The sequence below is a fragment of the Cervus elaphus genome, chromosome 17 (assembly GCF_910594005.1).
Source record: "Cervus elaphus chromosome 17, mCerEla1.1, whole genome shotgun sequence".
In the NCBI taxonomy this organism is placed as follows: domain Eukaryota; kingdom Metazoa; phylum Chordata; class Mammalia; order Artiodactyla; family Cervidae; genus Cervus; species Cervus elaphus.
Window position 1 is genome coordinate 23886491 of NC_057831.1, and position 21409 is coordinate 23907899.

Here is a 21409-nt window from a genome sequence, read left to right on the forward strand (position 1 = left end):
CTTAATCGTCCACCTCTCCGAGAGCAGCAGTGGCGGCCGTCTCTGTGGCCGACAGAGTGGTTGAGAATAGCATAGTTGCCGGCGCCGCCATCTTCTCAGAAGCTGCGGTCACTTCCTCTCCTGCTCACCGAGGGCGCTGGCTTAGAATCCAGGACCAGCAGCGACTGGGGCGCACTTCTGGTCTCTATAGTTTCTCGCTAGGCTGGCTTTCTTTCCTTGATCATCCTCCAGGCTATGGGGCGCTAGCGTGGGGGAACAATAGGAAAGGGGCTAAGGAGGCAGGGTTTGAAGTTGCCAAGAAGCGGCTGGCTGCTGACCTGTTTCCAGCAAATGAGGCAAGATCATCCGATGTTCCAACACAGCAGGAAAAGGAGACTTCTGACTGAAGAGGAGACCCATGTTGTGTTTGAGAAGATAGTAGAATACATCGGGGAGACTTCAGCTACGGTCGACAGGCTTTATGACACCTCATTTCAGGTTACACAATGACCGAGAGTACTTCGTGAATGAGATCATCTTAAAGCTGGCTGCCAGGATCTCCAATGACACAGCTGGTGTCTTTGGAGACATGCAAGACCTACAAATTTTAACAGAATAATTCTGGATTCCCTAGCACCCTATGCCAAATATAAAGTGTGGATAAAGCCTGGAGCAGAGCATTCCTTATTGTATGGGAATCTTGTGGTGAACTCTGGACTTGGTGGAATCACTGTAAATACGTCTCAGTACCAGGAAGTTCTGGTGTACTCCATGGCAGACATCCCTTTGGGTTTTGAGGTGGCAGTGAAGTCTACACAAGACTGCAGGAAAGTAGACCCCATGGCAATTGTGGTAGTTCATCTGGCAGACATTGGGGAATACCTGTGGCATGAAGAGACACTCAGTTTAAATGAAATCATCCTGAGGATATATGGCTCTGTGGAAGGGCCTGACTTTGTTTCCTTTGTCTGTGGGCTCCGCCATCATGTTGAATTTTGCCGACACTCTGACCTCTTCAGGGACTTCTTAGTTTTAATATTCTGTCTGTTAAGGATAAATGCAGACTAGATTTTTATTATGCAGAAATGGCTCAAAAACAGAGTTTTGGATCTTTGTAATTGTGGAAAAATAGAATTTGTTGTTGTTCAGTCGCTCAGTTGTGTCCAACTATTTGCAACCCAATGGACTGCAGGCCACCAGGCTTCCCTGTCCTTCACTGTTTCCTGGAGTTTGCTCAAACTCATGTCCATTGAATTGGTGATGCCATCCAACCATCTTGAAGAATGTATAAATAGAATACTGTGTTTTATTTTTGAACCCAAGGGCTTGTTGTTTTGAGTAACAGGTTCTAAATTGTTGGAACTGAGGACAAGAATAGCTTATTATCTGGAATAACACTGTTTTCCAAACATAGGGTAAGAACATGATGGATTTTCTTAATTAATTATTAATAGTATGAAAGATAGATATTGCCATATCAGAATAGTAGACTGTATCAGGGACTTTACAAATGAAATTTGGATAAAATAATAAGAGAAGTTTATTCAGCTGATTTTCTTGATGGTAGGTGTTGTGTGGTATGGAAGAAAAACTTGCATTCAAACACCAGCTCTCACATCTACTAGCTATATGGCCTTAGATGAGTCATTAAACTTTAATAAGCTTCATTTCCTTTTTATATTTCAAAAAACAACTTAATTGTCTTCCTAAGAATAGTTTTTAGAATTAGAAATCATGACACTAAAGCATGATTGCCTGGCAAATGATAGGTGTTGAATAAATGGTAAGGATTATTTTTATAATGTTTATACTAGGTATTTCCTTACCATGAGTAGGATCTTATGAATATAATTTTATTATCTTGACTTTTATAAGCAGTTTTTTTAATCTTTCTTTTTCTTAAATGGTATGATCCCAGGCTGAATATTACTTTTATCACCTTGATATTCTAAAATGTAATTTCTCTTATAAATCTTTTATATTTTACTTAAAAATTTTTATTGAATTATAGTTGATTTATAATGTCTTAGTTTCAGGTCTTATATAGCAAAGTGATTCAATTATATATATATATATATATTATTATAAATCTTACCTTACCACTGAACTGAACAATAAAACAGTTATCAGAGACCCTGAAATAGTAATTTGCTCCTCCATCCTTCCCCCATGCCTTCAAAAATTATTAAAATATTTTTAATGAAAAACATAGCACAGACAAAAAATTTTTAAACTACCTGAATTGTTAATCAACTTCCAACCTTCCTTCCTCCCTTTGCCCTCCTCCAAAAGCATATGTAAACTCTCTATTTTAACCAAGCAGTTCTAGGTGGCTTCCCTGGTGGCTCAGATGGTAAAGCATCTGCCTACAATGCGGGAGGCCCAGGTTCGATCCCTGGATCAGGAAGATCCTCTGGAGAAGGAAATGGAAACCCACTCCAGTACTCTTGCCTGGAAAATCCCATGGATGGAGGAGAGTGGTAGGCTACAGTCCATGGGGTTGCAAAGAGTTGGACACGACTGAGTGACTTCACTTTCACTTTGCTTAGTTTAAATGCCAAAGGTGATATCTCTAAAAATAAAGCATTTTTCAGTTAAAAAAAGAAGAAATCATATGGCATTATGTGCTCTCTACCCTGTTGGTGGACAGACTCAGAAGCCCAGTAAGGTTGGGGGATGAGCACATTCTCTCACCTCTCTATGGGAAGATGGGTACAGAATTTGTGATCACTCCCTGAAAGTTATACTGTGAAATGTTTATCTGAGAAGTTCATATTTGCCTTCTGTCAAAGTAGAATATAGAAAAGCTAATAGCTAACTGATAATTTGTTTTGTTCCTTTAAAAGTTGCTCTGTTAAAAATAGAGCTGACTGTATTCTGAGCCTAACCAGACAAGACCGGTAGAGTGCCAGTAGAGATTATAAGCGTCAAAGTCACCCATCAGAGAAGACCTTGAAAAACATGGCAAGAATTCTTTATTAGGTACTTTATTTAGCTTAAGCTGTTAATCAGTTCTTCTAGAGGTGAAAACTTTCCTGGAACTGAGGTAGAAATAGGCCTGGGTCACAAAGTTTATGGTTATTGCCCTAAAAATAAAGTTAAGAAAAGCAACCTTTTCAGGTATCATGACTTCCATGATCTCACCCAACACAATACTACTATTGGATTCTCCAACCCTGAATCTACTTTCATTAGTGTTTACAACAGTGAAACTCAGGCCCTGCACAATCATTTATTATACCTAAGATTTTATAAAGCAGCAAAAATTTATAGTAAAACCATGACTAAGTGGTGGCCATGGTACCAGGTGCTCAGATATAACAGTGAATAAGGTAGCATGGCTGCCTTCAAAGAACACACTGTCTGGTGGGTGTTTCAGGTATGTGAACTGATAAATTGCAACACAAGGCACTGCTTGTAAATGAACCATGTGCCGTCAGGGGGAGAAGATCAACCTGTCTGGGTGTTCACAATGGATTAGCACCTATAACCACTCTCTGTCCACACCTTAACCTTTGAAACTTATCTCTTACTTGGTCTTCTAGGAGGTCTCCTTGAAAGTCTTCAAGCCCAGTTTTTCCCTCTGCCTAGATTTTTGGCTTTCATGATTATTTTTGTCTCATTCCTAATATTCTCCCAACACTGTTTATTTATTTATTTATTTTTTGTCTCTGTCTTCTAAAGCCTGAAGGTATGAGATTCACTTATTAAAATATATGTTGAACAGTGACTCTCTACTGGGCAAAGTGTCAGATGCTGGTGAGCCAGTTAGATAGGGCTCCTGTCTGTTGCAGGGATTTTCCTTCTAGTCAATGCCTCCTAGATTCTTGAAATTATGTGTCTGGCCTAGTCAGATGTGGGGTGGGTTGTTGTTGTTCAGTTGCTAAGTCGTGTCTGACTCTTTGCGACCCCCTGGACTGCATCACACCAGGCTTCCTTGTCCTTCACTATCTCCCTGCGTTTGCTCAAACTCATGTCCATTGAGTTGGTGATGCCATTAAACCATCTCATCCTCTGTCGTCCCTTTCGACTCCTGTCTTCAGTCTTTCCCAGCAATAGGGTCTTTTCCAATGAGTCAGCTCTTCACATCAGGTGGCCAAAATATTGGAGCTTCAACCTCAGCTTCAGTCCTCCCAATGAATACTCAGGACTGATTTCCTTCAGGGTTAACTGGTTTGATCTCTTCGCTGTCCAAAGGACTCTCAAGAGTCTTCTCCAGCACCTCAATTTGAAAGCATCAATTCTTTGGTGCTCAGCCTTCTTTATGGTCCAACTCACATCCGTGCATGACTACCGGAAGAACCATAGCTATGACTAGATCGACCTTGGTTGGCAAAGTGATGTCGCTGCTTTTCAATATGCTGTCTAGATTTGTCATATCTTTCCTTCCAAAAGCAAACATCTTTTAGTTTAATGACAGATGTCACTGTCTGCTGTGATTTTGGAGCCCAAGAAAATAAAATCTGTCCCTGTTTCCACTTTTCCCCTTCTGTTTGCCATGAAGTGATGGGACAAGATGGCATGATCTTTGAAAAACTCAGGGAAGCCTTTCTAGCTGGTGACATTTGATCTATTATTATTATTTTCTATTGAAAAAAACAGAAGTTTTTTCTCCAGGTTGGGGTAGAGGTAGAGTTGGGGAAGGCCAGACATTTCATGCAGAGGGCATAACACATGCAAAAAGTAGGAAGAGCATGGTGAATTTGGAAGATAAAGAGAGATTCATTTGAGAATGTAGAGAAGTGTATTAGAGTCAAGCTAGAGAAGTAGGTTGGGGTCATAATTGGAATGGCCTTATATGCCCCTTCTGGTTTTTGGACTTAATCCCACAGGAAAGGAAGAGTCAGCAAACATTCAGAAGTAGGATCGTGACAAAATCAGATCTGTTGTACTTGAAGAAGATAAACCCAGCATGATGGTCACAAGAGTGGTGGAAAGATAAGCAGCAGGGAGACCAGTTAGGAGACGGTTGCATTAGCCTAGATGAGAATGTGTGAGCACTCAAGTGACTAGATCAAAAAAGGGGACAGAGGTTAATTCTGCAGTAGTGGTTTAAGGTGGAATCAAGACCACTCAGCTACTCATTAGCACAGAACGCTTGATGGACAGTAAGATCATGAGTCTGAGATGGAAGAAGAGGAATGAGGAGCATATTTGGTGAGTAAGATAACACCAAGTTTTGTTTCGGATACTTGGCTCTTCAAGTGAAGATATTCAGGAGGCAGCTGGAGGCTTCAATCTGAGTCTAAAGAGGGAGAGAAGATGGGCTAGAGATCCATTTTTTTTTTTCCATTTATTTTTATTACTTGGAGGCTAATTACTTTACAATATTGTAGTGGTTTTTGTCATACATTGACATGAATCAGCCATGGATTTACATGTATTCCCCATCCTGATCCCCCCTCCCACCTCCCTCTCCACCTGATTCCTCTGGGTCTTCCCAGTGCACCAGGCCGAGCACTTGTAGAGACCCATTTTTTGAGAAGCCATAGAAGAGGTAAATGGAAAGAAAGTTAAATATTTGAGAAAGGAGGAAAAAATCAACAAAGATTGTGAAATCAGTGAATAAGGAGGAGAAGCAGCAAAGAGTAGACTCCTGGAAGGGAGGAAAGGTCAATTAGATGAGTAGTGTTGCTTTGCTATTGGCCAAAGTTCTGTGTGTGCCTGGGTCAAGTGTTGGCACATGTGATGATGAAGGTATAATACGGGCAGTTGTCAGCTCTGCTGCTTAGGCTGTTGCACCGATGCTTGCATCCAAAGTGCTCCTGTGTGGTTTCAGGTCTTCATTCTTGGTTCTTGCATGTCAGGATCAGAATGGAGTTAGAACTCTTCCCAGGCTGGTCTCACTCCCAAGAAAAAGAGGACCCTAGAAACTTGGTACCCCTCTTTCCAAAAGTTGAGAAACATGGGAGGTATAATCTGCCTCTTAGGAGATAATAGCATTCTAACTCTAAACCAGCCTTTCCATGTCTGTGCCTGAATTTTATCTGCCTGATGCATTTGGTTGAATATCACTTTTGTTTGCTATTGTACTAGAGATTTTTTTAGTCAACTGTTATGCAATTTTGTGCTGAAAAAATGTTTCAAACTGTTCTGAAAACGTCCTCTCCAAGAAAGTGGTAAGTAGTTTCTCTTTCCTCATCAAACATAAATACACAGGCTGACTGGATGGGAAGACTTTTGCCCAAATATCATTTGCTTCCATAGTTTATTTGTTCATTTAATTTCCATTGGGAAGTATATAGATTATAAATGCTCCAATTGTTTAAGATGAGTCATTTAATTTGCACAGTCCCTTGTGAGTAGTGTTTGGCATCAAAGGATCTGGAGTCAGTTTTGATGCTAAGTGACACTTAATTGGGCGTGGTAGAGCTAGTTCTGAATGATGCTGGCTGAGGGCCTTAGAAGGATTAATATCCTGATACTAGATTATCTAGCTGGATGAAAGCACTGTTTGTAGATTAAAAGAGAGTATAGTAGCCAGGTGACCTGGGAATAATCATAACAGGGGAGGAAAGTCGTCCTAAAACCAAACCAAACTAAATCCAACCAAACATTTAGTCTGCCTAGGGAAGCTGATATGGGGACAAGGCTTAAAGGAGACTTGAAATTCACTTCCAAAATTTAGTCTTTGCTTGACCTCATTGTTATTTTCTTTTTTATTCCTTTTAAATGATACAATCTGTGAAATGACTCCTTCCTTCTTTTCAAAAATTAGATGTTAATCAGCAGCATAACTGAAGCCTTTCTTGTTTGGCTCTTAAATGAAAGTGCTCCATTATATGCATTTAACTGGGCTTTCTTTCAGATCAGAATCTGTTGTGAAATATAGTGGCAATCATGCCGCATCTACTGGCTTGTATTTACACAACTATCTGTGTACAAGTTATATTTTTCTTACTTGATAATAAGTACCTTCAGGGCAGGAAACACTAGCTTTTCATGTGTTTGTCCATCCATCCATCTTTCAATTTATAGAAAGTTTGAGTATGTGTTATGAGCTGTGATGAGGATATACTTTTTTCCCTCAAGGAGCTCAGTCCTGTTAGGGCCCTGGTTCCCTACCAGGGCTGAACACAAGAATCACTTGGGCTGCTGGGCTCCACTTATAGGAAGTCTGTTTTCATTGTGTGACCTGGGTGTTGGTATATATATTTTAAAGTTTTCTTTCTTTTACTTTTTAACTTGAAAATTTCATTTTATTAGGTGATTCCAGGGAGCAAACAGATTGAAAGCCATCAAGTTAGGCTGATAGGCCTACATTCTGTTATGAAAAAGGAAAAAACAGCATTTTGTTGGTACAGAGAAGAAAATATAATCACATACTTTAAAAAAATCTTTTACTCTTCATAGCACCTATCATAGGAGACGCAGTTTCCATCCCTGGGTCGGGATGAGGAAATAACAACCCACTCCAGTATTTTTGCCTGAGAAATTCCATGGACAGAGGAACATGACGGGCTACAGTCCAAAGGGTCACAGAGTCAGACACGACTAAGAGGCTAACCACGACACAACACAGCAGCAACTACACAGGACACAGGGTCTTGAGCATACTAGATTAAACATTTCTTTAATTAATGATCTTATTACCAGTAGGCTCAATTACCTACTTCATTATCATTAGATGATATTCTGTATTGCAATTAAATTAGGACAATTCTTTCATTTATTAATTGATTTTCTGTCACAACTTAGAGACTTTTGGGGCATTTTTCTTTGAGAAATAATGAATGTAGTTGTTGCTATATTTAGCTTTATAGATTCTTGACTTTATAGCTTTTGGATTCTTGACTTTATTTGATGAAATCTGACACATCTTTTTATGGGCAAAGTCGTTTTTTCAGTTTGAAAAACCTGATTTTTAAAAATCAGCATCTCTTAGTCGAGACAGGTTTTATAAATTAATTATGGTACAAGTAAATTATCTATCTTAATGTACTTCATCTGTTTAAAATTATAATTTCAAGTCCCGTAAATTGGATACGAAACCATAGCATGATAAACTCTTGACCTTAGAAGAACATTTGAAAGGATCACTTAGCCCCAAAGGCATTGTGTTTCTCTTCAGTGAGGAGTCCATTTGTGTTCACACCCAGTCTGGAACTTACTCTTCTCACTCAAATTCAAATGAGATAAAATCCTCCTCTCCTTACAATAAGCGTGAGATTGGAGACCACACAGGGGCAGGCTGCTGAGTGTACAGATCAGAGTCCAGCTCTAGTCATGTTGAAAGAAGCCAGTTTAATGGGAACCAGCGTTAGTGGAGAAGGAAATGGCAACTCACTCCAGTGTTCTTGCCTGGAGAATCCCAGGAATGGGGGAGCCTGGTGGGCTGCCGTCTATGGGGTCACACAGAGTCGGACACGACCGAAGTGACTTAGCAGCAGCAGCAGCAGTGTTAGTGGCAGACACTTCGTAGTGGATTGAAGATAACCAACCTCCTCAGAAATACTGATGATTAACATAGTTCTTACAGTGAACTTTGAGCAGTTTCAGATCAAAAGTACAATATTCTTCAAGGAAGACTGGCACAGGAAAATGGTTTCTGGACACAAATCACATTTTCTGGGTTCCCTTGCAGCTTGGTATGTTCACATGACTAATTTCTGGTTAAGAACATATGATTAGAAGGCATGTGTGCAACTTTGAGTTTCTGTTCTTTATTTTATTTTTTTACTTTTTGGCTGCACCCTGTGGCATGTGGAATCTTAGTTTTCCAACCAGGGATGGAACCTGAACCCCGTGCACGGAAAGGCAGAGTCTTAACTACTGGACAACCAGGGAAGTCCATCGAGTTTCTGTTCTTCAAAGGAATGGGGATTCCTTCGTCTTCCCCCTGTTTGTCTTTCCACTGACTGGAATGTGGATGTTGCAGATGAAGACAAAGATAAGAATGACTAAATACCTTGATGATTCTACAGAGTCCAGTTACCATACCTGCTCAGACTTTTACCTGAGAGAGGAATGAACCATCAGCTTTAAGTCACTGTTACTATGTGTCTCTCACGCAAAGTGTGCCTGTGTGCTAAGTTGCTTCAGTCAAGTCCAACTCTCTGCGACCCTATGGACTGTAGCCTGGAGGCTCCTTTCTCCATGGGATTTTCCAGGCAAGAATACTAGAGTGGTTGCCGTGCCTGCCTCCAGGGGATCTTCCCGACCCAGGGATGGAAACTGTGTCTCTTACATCTCCTGCATTGGCAGGTAGGTTCTTTACCACTAGCACCACCAGGGAAGCCTCCTATCACACGCAGTTAGTATCATATCCTAATTCACTATCCCCTCAACCTCTAGGTCAACTGAGTTAAATTAAATACAGTTCCCTGAACTGTCAATTGTAGTTTTAAAATTTCTTCTTACCTTTACCTGGACCTGAACTGCATTTACAAATACATTTTCCCTGTGAGCCAAGTAAACTCCTTCTCATTTTTCAAGATTCTTTTTAAATATTGCTCTCTCTCTAGCAAATCTTCTTTGATATGTCTATGTAAAGGTGATAATCCTTTTATGATTGCCTTTAATAGACTTTGTACATAATTAAAATAATAATATACATACTTTATTGAGTGTCTACTATGTGTCACATACTTTAAATGGGCTCTACATAAAATAGCTCATTTATTCTCTCAATAGTGTTATGTGCTGTGTATATCAAACTCATTTTATAGATGAGAAAATCTAGGCTTAGACAGAGAGGCTAGGTAATTTAATTTGTCCAGTTCACAATGTTAGAGTAAACAGTAGAGGTGGAATTCAAAACCAGATCATTTTGGTCCCAATTCCGTGGTCTATCCACTCTGCTTTCATTATAGCCCCTCTTCTATGCCATCACATTTGTTTATTTACCTGTACATCTCATCCAATTATACCCTGGATTCCTCATATCTAACTCATTGTGGGCGCTCAATATATACAAGTTAAATAACTGAGCTACCACCAACTTTATTCACTGGTTGTCTTCCAAAGTTTTGCTATAAACTCTAGGAATAGGACCACACCACAGGGTCAGGGCCAAGGAGAGTCACTCTTCCCTACTCTGGTTTCTCCTTGGATCATATATCTGCAATTGATCTGATGCTCCATGTCCTGGGCTAGCTTTGGTTACTGTTAGGATTTTAGTCTTCTAGGACTACCATTGGAGAAGGAAATGGCAACCCACTCCAGTATTCTTGCCTGGAGAATCCCGTGGACAGAGGAGCCTGGTGGGCTGCTGTCCATGGGGTCACACAGAGTCAGACACAACTGAAGCGACTTGGCATGCATGCATGCATTGGAGAAGGAAATGGCAACCCACTCCAGTATTCTTGCCTGGAGAATCCCAGCGACGGCGGAGCCTGGCGGGCTGTGGTCTATGGGGTCACACAGAGTCAGACACGACTGAAGTGACTTAGCAGCAGCAGCAGCAGGACTACCATAACAAAATACCACAGACTGGGTGGATTAAACAACAGAAATGAATTCACTATCAGTTATAGAGGCTGAGAGCCCAAGATTAAGGGGTTGTCAGGGTTGGTTTCTGTTGAGACCTCTCTTCCTGGCTTGTAAATGGCTGCATTCTTGTTGTGTCTCTATTTGCCTTTTCTCTGTACCTTGCAACTCTGGTGTCTGTCTCTCTTTTCTTATGAGGACATCAGTCCCACCAAATTGAGGCATTCACCCATACGACTTTATCATTGAAATACATTTTTAGGCTCAGGATAGAACTACTCCCAGCTGGGGTGCCAAGTCAGCACATCACAACTTAGAAAACTTTTTGTCCCAGTAAATGCTCTGCTTGAGCAGAAGCATAGTATATGCAGTTAGCTAATCCCCAAATGCCAAGCCAACTCTGGATTCTATAGATTACTTATTTCATCTTTTCTTATTCATTTTCTATTTTTCTCTTCCTTGTTCCTTGTTTTTTATCCTATAAAAGTTTCTTGTCTTCTGCTCCATTTTGCAGTTCTCTGGACCCTTGGGAATGGAGACTGCCTGCTTCATGAAATGTTAAAGTTTGTTTTATTACCTAAATGATCTTTGATCATTTTTAACACTACAAAAAGAGTTTTTCTGCTCCAATGTTTTCCACATACACTGAGTGTGTATGTGAAGTATGCTAACTCATCCAGCCTAATCCTCAGTTCCCTAATCTTTAAAATGGGGATAATAATAACAATCTCACTTATCTCACAATGAGATTTTTTTCTCTTCCTTTTCTTAGTATTAAATGCAATAACATTCAGAAAGTGCTTTACCAACTGAAAGTGCTATGTCTGTAATGTCTTTTTCCCAATTGCCTCATAAATATTGACTCATTTTTTTTTTTAAGACTCAGACTAAATATCACCTCCACTGTGGGCTAATATTTTTCTTTATCATAACTATTGACTGGTAGATGATGGATGAGCAAGGTTTTTACACCTCAGGGTCCAAGACAAATGCAGAGAGAATATAAAAAAAGCACGGGAAATTTGCTGGTGTTTTGTATGTAACCAGCACTTGCTTCTCTGACTTGGAACAACATGGTCCTATGTGTGTTCAGACACAGAACAGACTTCCTGTCCCTTCCTTCCTTCCTTCTTTCTTTCTCCCTTTTTTATCAATGTGCTATGGAAACGGCAAAAGATTTGATCAGGGTTTAAACCTTGATTCTCTAACTACCTACAGAGTTGACCTTGGACAGCGCATTTCAGGTCTATGAGCCTCAGGGTTCTAAAAGTTGATTTGATACTTCAGATCTGGTTGCTACATCTGTGTGGGCATGAAGTGAAGGAGCTGTGGGTGCAAGGGAGGGAAGAGATGGGTGGTGGAGAGGGAGAAGGAAGAGTACTGAGAATTGTGAGGACAAGTGACATTTGTGTCAATCTTTGTGTTTTAATTGCCACATATGTTTCCAAATTGGAATTTAGCTCTAAAATCAATGTTTTTTATGTTAATTTTCCACTAGGGAAAGTCAGGCTTGTGTTATCTTTTACAAGCGTTATTTTTTTTTAAATTAATTAATTTATTTGTCTGTGTTGGATCTTAGTTGCGGCATGTGGAAGTCCCTTTCATTGGGAACACAGAGTCTTAGCCACTGGGCCACTAGGGAAGTCCTACAAGTGCTGCTTTTTCTGTTTTGAGGAGACAGACCTCACAGTTGATGCAGAGACTTCTGGGAACTAGAAGGGGAAGCAGGAGGCCTGGCTGGTAAAGCAGATTGTTAGGTTGTGGGTGCCCGTCAAGCATGTGTGTGTTGGATGTTGATTATTATGTTGACCTGGTCTAAGGTGAATTTTCCAAGAAGGAAAAAATTTTATTTGAAGCACTTGGGACTGAATAAAATAAATTAACTGTCTCTGATTGGCTTCAGTTTGCAGATCTCTGAGGAATTTGAAAAGGGTGTGGCAATTAAGCAATAGTGGAACTCCACATACTGAATAAACTAAGAATTTTGAGGCTTGCACAAGTTCTGAATATGGTCCAGACCTTTTTAGTAAACATCTATTACATTTCTCAAAACTGAAGTGGTTTAAGGAAAGAAAAAAAAAAAAAAGGAAACACGTAGTGAGAATGAACCAGTTTATGAAAAGATCAGTTCAGTTCAGTTCAGTTCAGTCACTCAGTCGTGTCTAACTGCTTGCAACCCCATGGACCGCAGCCTCCCTATCCATCACCAGATCCCAGAGTTTACTCAAACTCATGTCCATTGTGTCCGTGATGAAAGGATAGAAAAGGTTTTTATTCTAAGACTTTTAATAAATGTTCTTTTATTTAAGGATAATCTGTAATGCTCAGTAGTGACTTCAGTTCAGTTCAGTCGCTCAGTCATGTCTGACTCTTTGCAACCCCATGGACTGCTGCATACCAGGCTTCCCTGTCCATCACCAACTTAGAGGCTTATTATCCCTACCTTACCCTGCTGTGGAATATAGATTCATTCTTTTTGTCAGAGTGATATTTTGTTCAATGGACAATTTTTTATCCATATCCATATCCAGTGATAGATTTAAAATGTGGGTAATGTAGAAGTGGTTTGAGAGACTCCAGGGCCATGAATTGACAGGAAGCTAAGGGCAAAGTGCTGCAGTCATGACTGGGTCGCAAATTGCATCTGGAAAGGGTGTAAAGATTCAAAGCAGACTTATTGGACTTGACAGCCTATTCTTTTCCCTCAGCCTGGCCTTGATAATGCTGCTCTGTCTGCTAGTGCTGTCATGAGGATTCAAGAATTGCGTGCCATTTGTAACATTGGTACACTGCAGGTATTTTTCAAATATCAGTCCCCTCGTCCTTGACTTCAAGTGCCAACACCTCGCCTTTGTCAAGATTATTTCCATCTTTAAGATATATGCATGTGTCTGTGTGTGTGTATACATACATTTGTGAGAGGAGTGTTTGTAATAAAATGCACGTGTTGGTGCAGTAGCCCATTGATCAATCAATCAGTCTTGAGCAAGATGTTCAACTCTGGATCATTTAGTTTTCATTTATTTATGGGACAATCAGTTTCTATTTTTTATAGTACTTTGGGCATAGATATAACAGGAAACCTAAAAATTGAGGATTAGGGAAAGAAACATACATCAAATGGAATCTGTGGTACCATGTTCAATATATAAAGGGGTAGACTGAGGGCCTTTTCATGGGGTTCAAAGAGAAGCAGAAAGTGGCTGATGTGAAAAGCCTCTTCATTGGAGAATTCAGAATAAGCTGAGTGTTGCAGGACAAGACCTCAACAGGCTGCTGGGAGATGAAAGTTTCATCATAAAGACCCTAAACTTGGAGGCCAGAGTCTTACTGATGTGGCAAGGTTTTTGATTTGAAGGACAAACTTTCTAGGGAAATGGTAATAAGGCAAGCTTCCTCTGGGTCAGTGGGGTGACCTAGCAACCAGTAATGATGATGTATATCTAATCTCTGAAAGGCCTTTAACCATATCTGCCCAAGAGTCTGGACCTGAACATTCTGAGGTGATGTGTTGACTGATATTCTCTTCGAGGAGAACTTTGAACTATAGTCAAACTAGAAAGACAATTAATTAATAGTTAAAGAAAAGAAAGGCAGATAATGAACCCTGGTTTAGGTGTTGAGTAGTTAAATGTACTGCACATATATGCAGAAATTTATACTGGGAGAGTGAATTAGAAGCTGAACCTTTCCAGAGAAGCTTTCAATAAAGACTCTTGCTTCTTTCTTTGCTTCTTGTAGGCAACTACGTCAGTTCCCCTGTTTACTGAGTGAAAAAAATAGTGCATGAGCTGACAGAATGACAGCTGAGGTTTATAAAACACAAAATATCACATACATTTCCCTGGTGTTTGCCAGCACACTAATGTAGACTCCAGCTCAGAGTTCTGTCAGAAGTCTGTCAGTCTTGCTAAATCAAGGAAAGAGGCTTTGCTTACTCTTATTCTCTGTTCCCCATGTGCAAAACCAAAACCAAATAAAATACAACAAACATAAGCAAAATCCTACACCAGACAACACATGGTTTACCTCCATGAAGACTGAACTTTACAGAAGCAAACTCATGAAATAGTGAGCGTTTGAGTAGCTGTCACTGTTAGGTGGTTCTCATTTTTAAGTCTGACTCAGACAGGTTGTTCAACTGGAGAAGTTTACTAAACCCAGGGATTTGGTTTTGAGGACATAATTATGGGTCATGATTACCTGAGGGCCTTCAATATACCTGAGGATATAGAAAGCAATTCAAGTCAGGGCTGTGAGCAGCGACCTTTGCTACTGGACTCACTGTGACCTTTGTCTGAGAAGCTCTTCCCAAAGGAAACTTCCTCACACGATTCTCTCCACTTCAACTCTTTTTGAACCAGGAAGAAGGCCAAGTGTGTATGCAATTCTTGAATGTTTCCTTTGAAATTTCATTTTGGTGGTTTCTCTCATAACTCAATTTTATATCTGATATATTTTGTACCTTGGGTCTTTTATTTGCAACTTCTAATTTAAGGTTCTGCAGTGGGGGAATTGAGATTTGGTAATTCTTCTTTTCTTCTTTATGCTTATCTGTATTTTCTTAATTTTCCATAATAACCACATGCTATTTTTAAAATGGCTTCCCTGGTGGCTCAGATGGTCAAGAATCTGCCTTGACCCATGGGAGACATGGGTTCGATTCCTGGGTTGGGAAGATCTCCTGGGGGAGGGCATGGCAACCCACTCCAGTGTACTTGTCTGGAGAATCCCATGGACAGAGGAGGCTGGTGGGCTACAGTCCATGGGTGTGCAAGAGTCGGACAAGACTGAGAGAATAAGTGCACACGGCCCACATTTTTAAAATGAGGAACATTCATATGAAGGTGTCACTTAATTTGCTTGTCTTTTTACCTCTAAAATGCTCACTGATACTTGGACAAATGTGTAATTGACACTACTCATGTACAGAAATATTGTGTGCATAAACAAGGCACAACAGAAATTCTATGGCAAGTAATTGTCCTCGTACCCTATTAGGTGACAGAGTGTGGCCAACTGTCCCGTTTCTGGTGGAGTTAACACTGATCACTTTTTCAGGATGGATCTGCCTGCTTTTTCTATTATAGTATTGCTTTTTCCATTTTAATTAATTAATATTTCTGGGGTGACACCTTGAGATCAGGTAAAACCTCATTCCTTACCCCACCTTTCCCTATCAATTTTAGCATCTATCGATAAGATATATTATTACCATGATGACCGCCAAATTGTGATTTTTCTCATTTCATCATTCATTCTACACTTACTAGTCAGCATTCTTTGTAAGGAAGAACTTTCTTTTCTCCCATTTATTTATTCATATATTTACTTATATCCATGGTCTCTTGAATCCTTATTTTATCAAATGGATTATAATTTGTTACTTTTATTACTTATTTTTATACTCAAGTTGTTCTGGATTTGGTTGATAAGAACCCCTTCAAGCTGGTTACTGAGAATGTTTGACATGTCCCTATCATTTTTTTAGACAAGTTCTAGGCTCATCTTGTTATTTCTCTATTTAAGTCCTGGAATTAGGCATTTTTCCCAAGTACCTTGGTTCCATTTAGTGTAGAGTGATATTTAGAAGCCAAAGATCTGGGTGATAAGTATGCCTATTGCTGCTGAGATAGTGATGCCCCACACCCTTTCAGTGAACAGAATTATAAAAAATATGTACGTATCACTCATTTGTATCCATATTTATTTCTATGTCTATCTACATATATGGAAAACATGAGTTCACAGTCAAGTCTCCTATTCCATTTTGGCACCACAAGATACATTCTAGCTTCTCTCCTGGCTGTGTTGTACCTTTTTTTTGTTCTGGCATTGAGAAATATTGCTGTCACTACCCTCATTATGTTTATTTATTCAATCAAAATATCAGTAATCTCTTGACCTTTCTAACTTTCTACACCATTTGGGCACCCTCCTTGCATGGGTCCTGACTCATTCAGGCGCCCTCCTTACTTGGATTCTGACATATGCTGGGGTGCTTTCTTGTCCTCTGGGACCTTCATGTTGAGTCATTGCCACCACTGGGCTGTCATTAAATAAGCAAATAAAGACATGAGAAAAGAAAGAAGGAAGAAAGGAATCAATCTGAAGAAATACTTTCAGTGTTAATGATATTTTGAAAAAGGCCATTTACATAGTCAATGTCTTTTTGAAAACTCAAGCTATAGATCACATTGTTTTATAGCCACTACTATAGAATCATTGCATGGAGGCCTGAAGGAAAATTTAAAGAGTTTCTAATCACATTCTCTCATTTATTTAACATATATGCAATAGATATCCAGAGAGCATAAGTTAGTTGGAAAGGCCCTGTAACTGATCAGAAGTTGTAGTCTGAACAAGAGTCAAGATATCTGAGACCCTGGAAGTTTCTGTCTTCACTGGATCATTCTGGTGTGTTAGAAAATGGTTTATTTTTTAAAGGATCAAATTTAATATCCATATTAAAGTGGGGATTTGTTATTTTTGCTTCTGCAGTGTACTGTTTCTCTCTTTTGGGAGAAATCCCATTGTCACTATTAGTTCACTCTCAGCCATCATTAAGTGTGGGGTTAGCTCTGCTGTCTAGCTCCAGGAGTGGTCATGGACTTAGGCCTGGCTATTGAGAGTCATGGGGCATTTGTGGAGCCATCAGGAAGGAAATTCTCTCTGCTGGGACTGTAAATAAGAGGTAAGCTGACACTGCTGTGTGTAAAGACAGCCAAAAGATGGGCTTGGTTGCAGTTTAGGAAAAGCCTGCCTATTAATGTGGCCAAGACATGAAGAGTTGCCTGATGACATTCTTAAGCCCTGGATCTTTGTGCTTAAAATCATGTTGCATCCTTCTACTTCACTGTTGTGTGGTCTAGTAAATTCTTTTGTTTGCCTAAGGCAATTTGAATTGGGCTTCTCTTACTTGAAACCAAAGAGTAATATGTTCCCCTTAAAATCTTAACCTTTAAGTCTTTGAAACAGTAAAAGCATAGCTAAATTTATTGTCTGTTAAATTGATGTCAGGTGTTTCTTCCTTACTACTTTGATATAGGGGAAAAGAATGAGAAGTATTTGTTGAGTGGTCTCTCAGGGAGAAAAACCAAACTCCTTTACTTAATTAAATAACCCTAATTTCATCTATGTGAAGTTCCAAAATGGTGAAGATGATTACTTAACAGCATAGATTGCTGGTGTAAATCACATCATTTTTCAACAGAGTTATATCTTTGCTTTTAATAGTTAACCTCTCTAGAAAGATGATCCTATTGTGAAACAATGGTGGTTCTTTGACCTCAGTTCAAAAATAGAAATATTCTTAAGAGGAATGGTTGATGGATTGCTCAATTTTCAGAATGTTCATCCTCCTTAAAGTTGTTCCAAACTAGGTAGATGCAAACATGGGTAGGATATGAATGGTGGAGTGACACATATAAAACCAGTTATACTTAATAAGGTTGCTTATTAATAGAAAGTGCTAGTCGCTCAGTCGTGTCCGACTCTTTGTGACTCCATGGACTATAGCCTGCCAGGTTCCTCTGTCCATGGAATTCTCCAGGCAAGAATACTGGAGTGGGTTGCCATTCCCTTCTCCAGGGGATCGAGCCCAGGTCTCCTGCATTGCAGGCAGATTCTTTACCGTCTGAGCCACCAGGGAAGCCCTATTCTTTGAAGCTTGGGGCCTAAAAGAAAACAGGCAGCCAACCTATGAGATAGTTTTATAGACTATAGTATTTCTTCTAGTAAAAGAGCTTAAAGAATGGATGTTCATTTGTTAATGTGATTTGAGGGGAAAACAGACAAAAAAATTACTATAATTATTGCTTAGTAACTCAATTATCAAATATAGATGAAGAAATTTTGATATACTTTAAGTAAAGTCATGATGATAATACATATTCAGCACTCAATGATATGTTAAACACTATTAATTAACTCATTTAATGCTCACGATAATCTCACTGAGGAGAGCAAATTTTATTCCTATTGTTAGAGGTTAAGAAATCAGAAACCTGTTATCTAAGATCACACAATTTTAGGAGGTGGATTTCTATTGAAGCTTAACTAACACTCAAGGTAAGTTCTTTTGATCCTCCAAACAGTATTAAATTTCATTACATTTCATGTGATAACAGTGATTATTAATTATATGTGTCAACTTTGTTAGGGCACTATACCCAGATATTTGGTCAAACATTTTTCTAAATGTTTCTGGGAAGGTGTTTTTTAGATGATACTAACACATAAATCAGTAGACTTTGAATAAAGAGTTGCAATTATTTGATAATAAAAGATACATGTATTAAAGGAGATTAATACTTTTGCTTGCTCTAGTAGAATCATGATTCAACATTCTGCCAAGTGGATCAATTAGTCTTAGTAACACTCACTAAAGGAACTTGGGATAATCATGTGGGGAGTCCTTGCTTGCTTTCCAAGTTTTCATTAAGGGGGTCCCCCAAGTATAGTTACAAATTTGCATAGAGGAGCAAAAGTCCTCATAACATGAAAATGTTTACTAATGAACTTCTACTTAACATTAATCTCCACTTACACGTTCCTTCCTTTAACAGATTTTGAAGCCTGCAGATTGCCTTCTCTATCACCCTCTGACTGATTTTTGGATGCCAGGATAAAAAGCAAGTCAATTGCAAAGTGAAATTCCAAATCTTGCAAAAAGGTAGGATTATGTACATACTACTATATTCAATTTTTCCACTATGGAGTAGTGTAGACTGTTGTAGAAGTTTTCATATATTATTGAAAACATTGTTGAAGAACTTCTCAACATTTTACTGCAAAAGGACATTAGGCATAGTTAAATCAGTTAGCAGTCAAAGACAAAGGAAATAGACCCAGATGACAGAATTTGGTTCCTTTTATTTTGATGAAAATTTTACATAAAATGAAAAGCATAAATTGCTGATATCAACAAATTCTTTCATCTGTGTACCTCAAATTGCTATTGAAATATAGGCTTCTACCATCACACTAGAACCTTGTGGTTTTTTCCAGTTAATATTCATACCCACTGTCCCAGAGAAAACTACTGTATTCAGTCTTTCCACTATAGAGTAGTGTAGCCTGTTGTAGAAGTTTTCATATATTATATATATATTCATACAGTATGTGCTCTTTTGTGTAAAATGTCCTTCACTGAAGATATTCTTTGAAATTCATCCATGTTGTTACATGTATCAGTAACTTATTCCTTTTTATTTTGGAGTTGTATTCTATTATGTAAATATCCCACAACTTATGATGGGTTGTCTGCAACTTTTAACAATTATGAATAAAGTTGTGAAGAGAATTTACGTACAGATGTTTTTGCAATCATATATAGCTGTCTTCTTGTATCTCTGGACATTGGGTCTAGGAGCCCTGTGGATTCCAAAATCCATGGATTCTCAAGACCCTTAGGCACAATGGTGTACAACAGTCAGCCCTCTTCACCTGTCCCACACCCATGGGCACAGGGGGCTGACGGTACTTTCATTTCTCTTGAGCAAATCCCTGGAAATGAAATTGATGGGTCATAGACAAGGTATGTTTTGCTTTACAAGAAACACATGGCTTTTTCCTTAAGTGCTCATACCATTCTCATTTAGTTTTTAAAAATAAGCATGCTTATTGCAATGTGGAGAGGATTGTAAGAGGTCAGGAACACAAGCTGGGAAGCCATTGTATTATCATAGCTGATAGCCAGAAACTAGGTGCAGGTTTTACCTAGAATTTCTGTAAAGTATTTGTGTGATTTTTAATTGCTCGTAAGGCTGATATCTGACTCAGATGTGATAGCTAACCACAGGGCTAGTTTTAGCTGTGTACTTTGGAAATATGTGAGGAATTTAAAACTCAAGCACTACTTACGGGAAAGTCCTTCATTTTAGAGAAGGTAATACTTGTAAATCATGCAGGTAAGATATTCCTGTGAGCTTCTGTGCTATTTTGCAGGTGAGTGATGAGGTGTCAAATAGATCTGTTCTTTTTTCCCATCACAAGGTTTATATATTTTTTCTTTTTTATTGTAAAATAAAATACAGATCCAGAAAAACCACACAAAAGAATTGTATAGCTCTGAATTATTATAAGCCAGATACTGTTTTAACTACCGCCTGCGCCAAAATATAAAGTTATGACAACCACTCCAGAAGCCTCTCCAGGTGACCTGTCCCACACACCTGCCCCTCTCTCCAAAGGTAATCACTTCCCTCTTTTTTATTTCGTCACTTAAGTATGTATTATCATAACTGTAGTTGATTTTGCCTATTAAAAACTGATGCCTTTTGTCTCTTTTAATCTACAGGTTTATCCTCCATTCTTGTCTCTGCCTTACAGTTTGTTGAAGAAGCTAAGCTATTTCACTAAAGTGTCTTGCAGCCTGGACTTTTTTGATTGCATCCTCATGGTGAAGTTCAACATGTTTATCCTCCATATTTCCTGAACATTGGCAGCTGGATCCAGGAGCTTGGTCAGACTCAGATTTAGTTCAGTGGACCCATTATATCTGACTGTATTTCTAATTTTTAGCAGACCTTGACACTAATTGCCTCAAATCATTTGTTGTGGGTCACAAAAACGCTGATGCTCTATCATTTGGTTTTCAATTATTAGCTAAAGTATTCTTATGGAGATGCTGCTTTCACCTATTGAGTTACCCAGTACCATGATTCAGAGAGAAACGACTGATAAATTTTTTGATTTGTGCTCTTCACTCACCTGTTGTTAAGTAAAATATTTGAATTGGTTCCATAAGATCCTCTGAAGTTGAGTGATTAGTTTTATAAATGTGTAGTGGGAGGGAATTTGCAAAAGATTTTGAAAAATTCTCTTACCTGGAATGCTAGCAATTGTGCTAGTATTCAAAAGGAATGGCTGTTTTGTCAAGTTTTATATTGTGTGATTTAATTGTGTGTTTGTGTGTATGTGTGTGCATGTGTGATGGGAGAAACAAACTGGCACAATAAAAATGTTGGTGAATAATTGTATTTTGGCTAATACACCTAGC

The 21409-nt window shown here is 39.0% G+C and overlaps 1 long non-coding RNA gene and 1 pseudogene across 1 annotated transcript; both read left to right on the forward strand.

Annotated features, from left to right (window-relative positions):
* Positions 1-348: 348 nt before the first annotated feature.
* LOC122673240 lies at positions 349-1047 on the forward strand (annotated as a pseudogene).
* Positions 1048-5029: 3982 nt separating this feature from the next.
* On the forward strand, positions 5030-21107 carry LOC122673632. The gene is made up of 4 exons (XR_006334758.1): positions 5030-5136; positions 18975-19081; positions 20445-20600; positions 20708-21107. It is a non-coding gene; the product is annotated as an uncharacterized LOC122673632 (long non-coding RNA).
* The last annotated feature ends 302 nt before the right edge of the window (positions 21108-21409 follow it).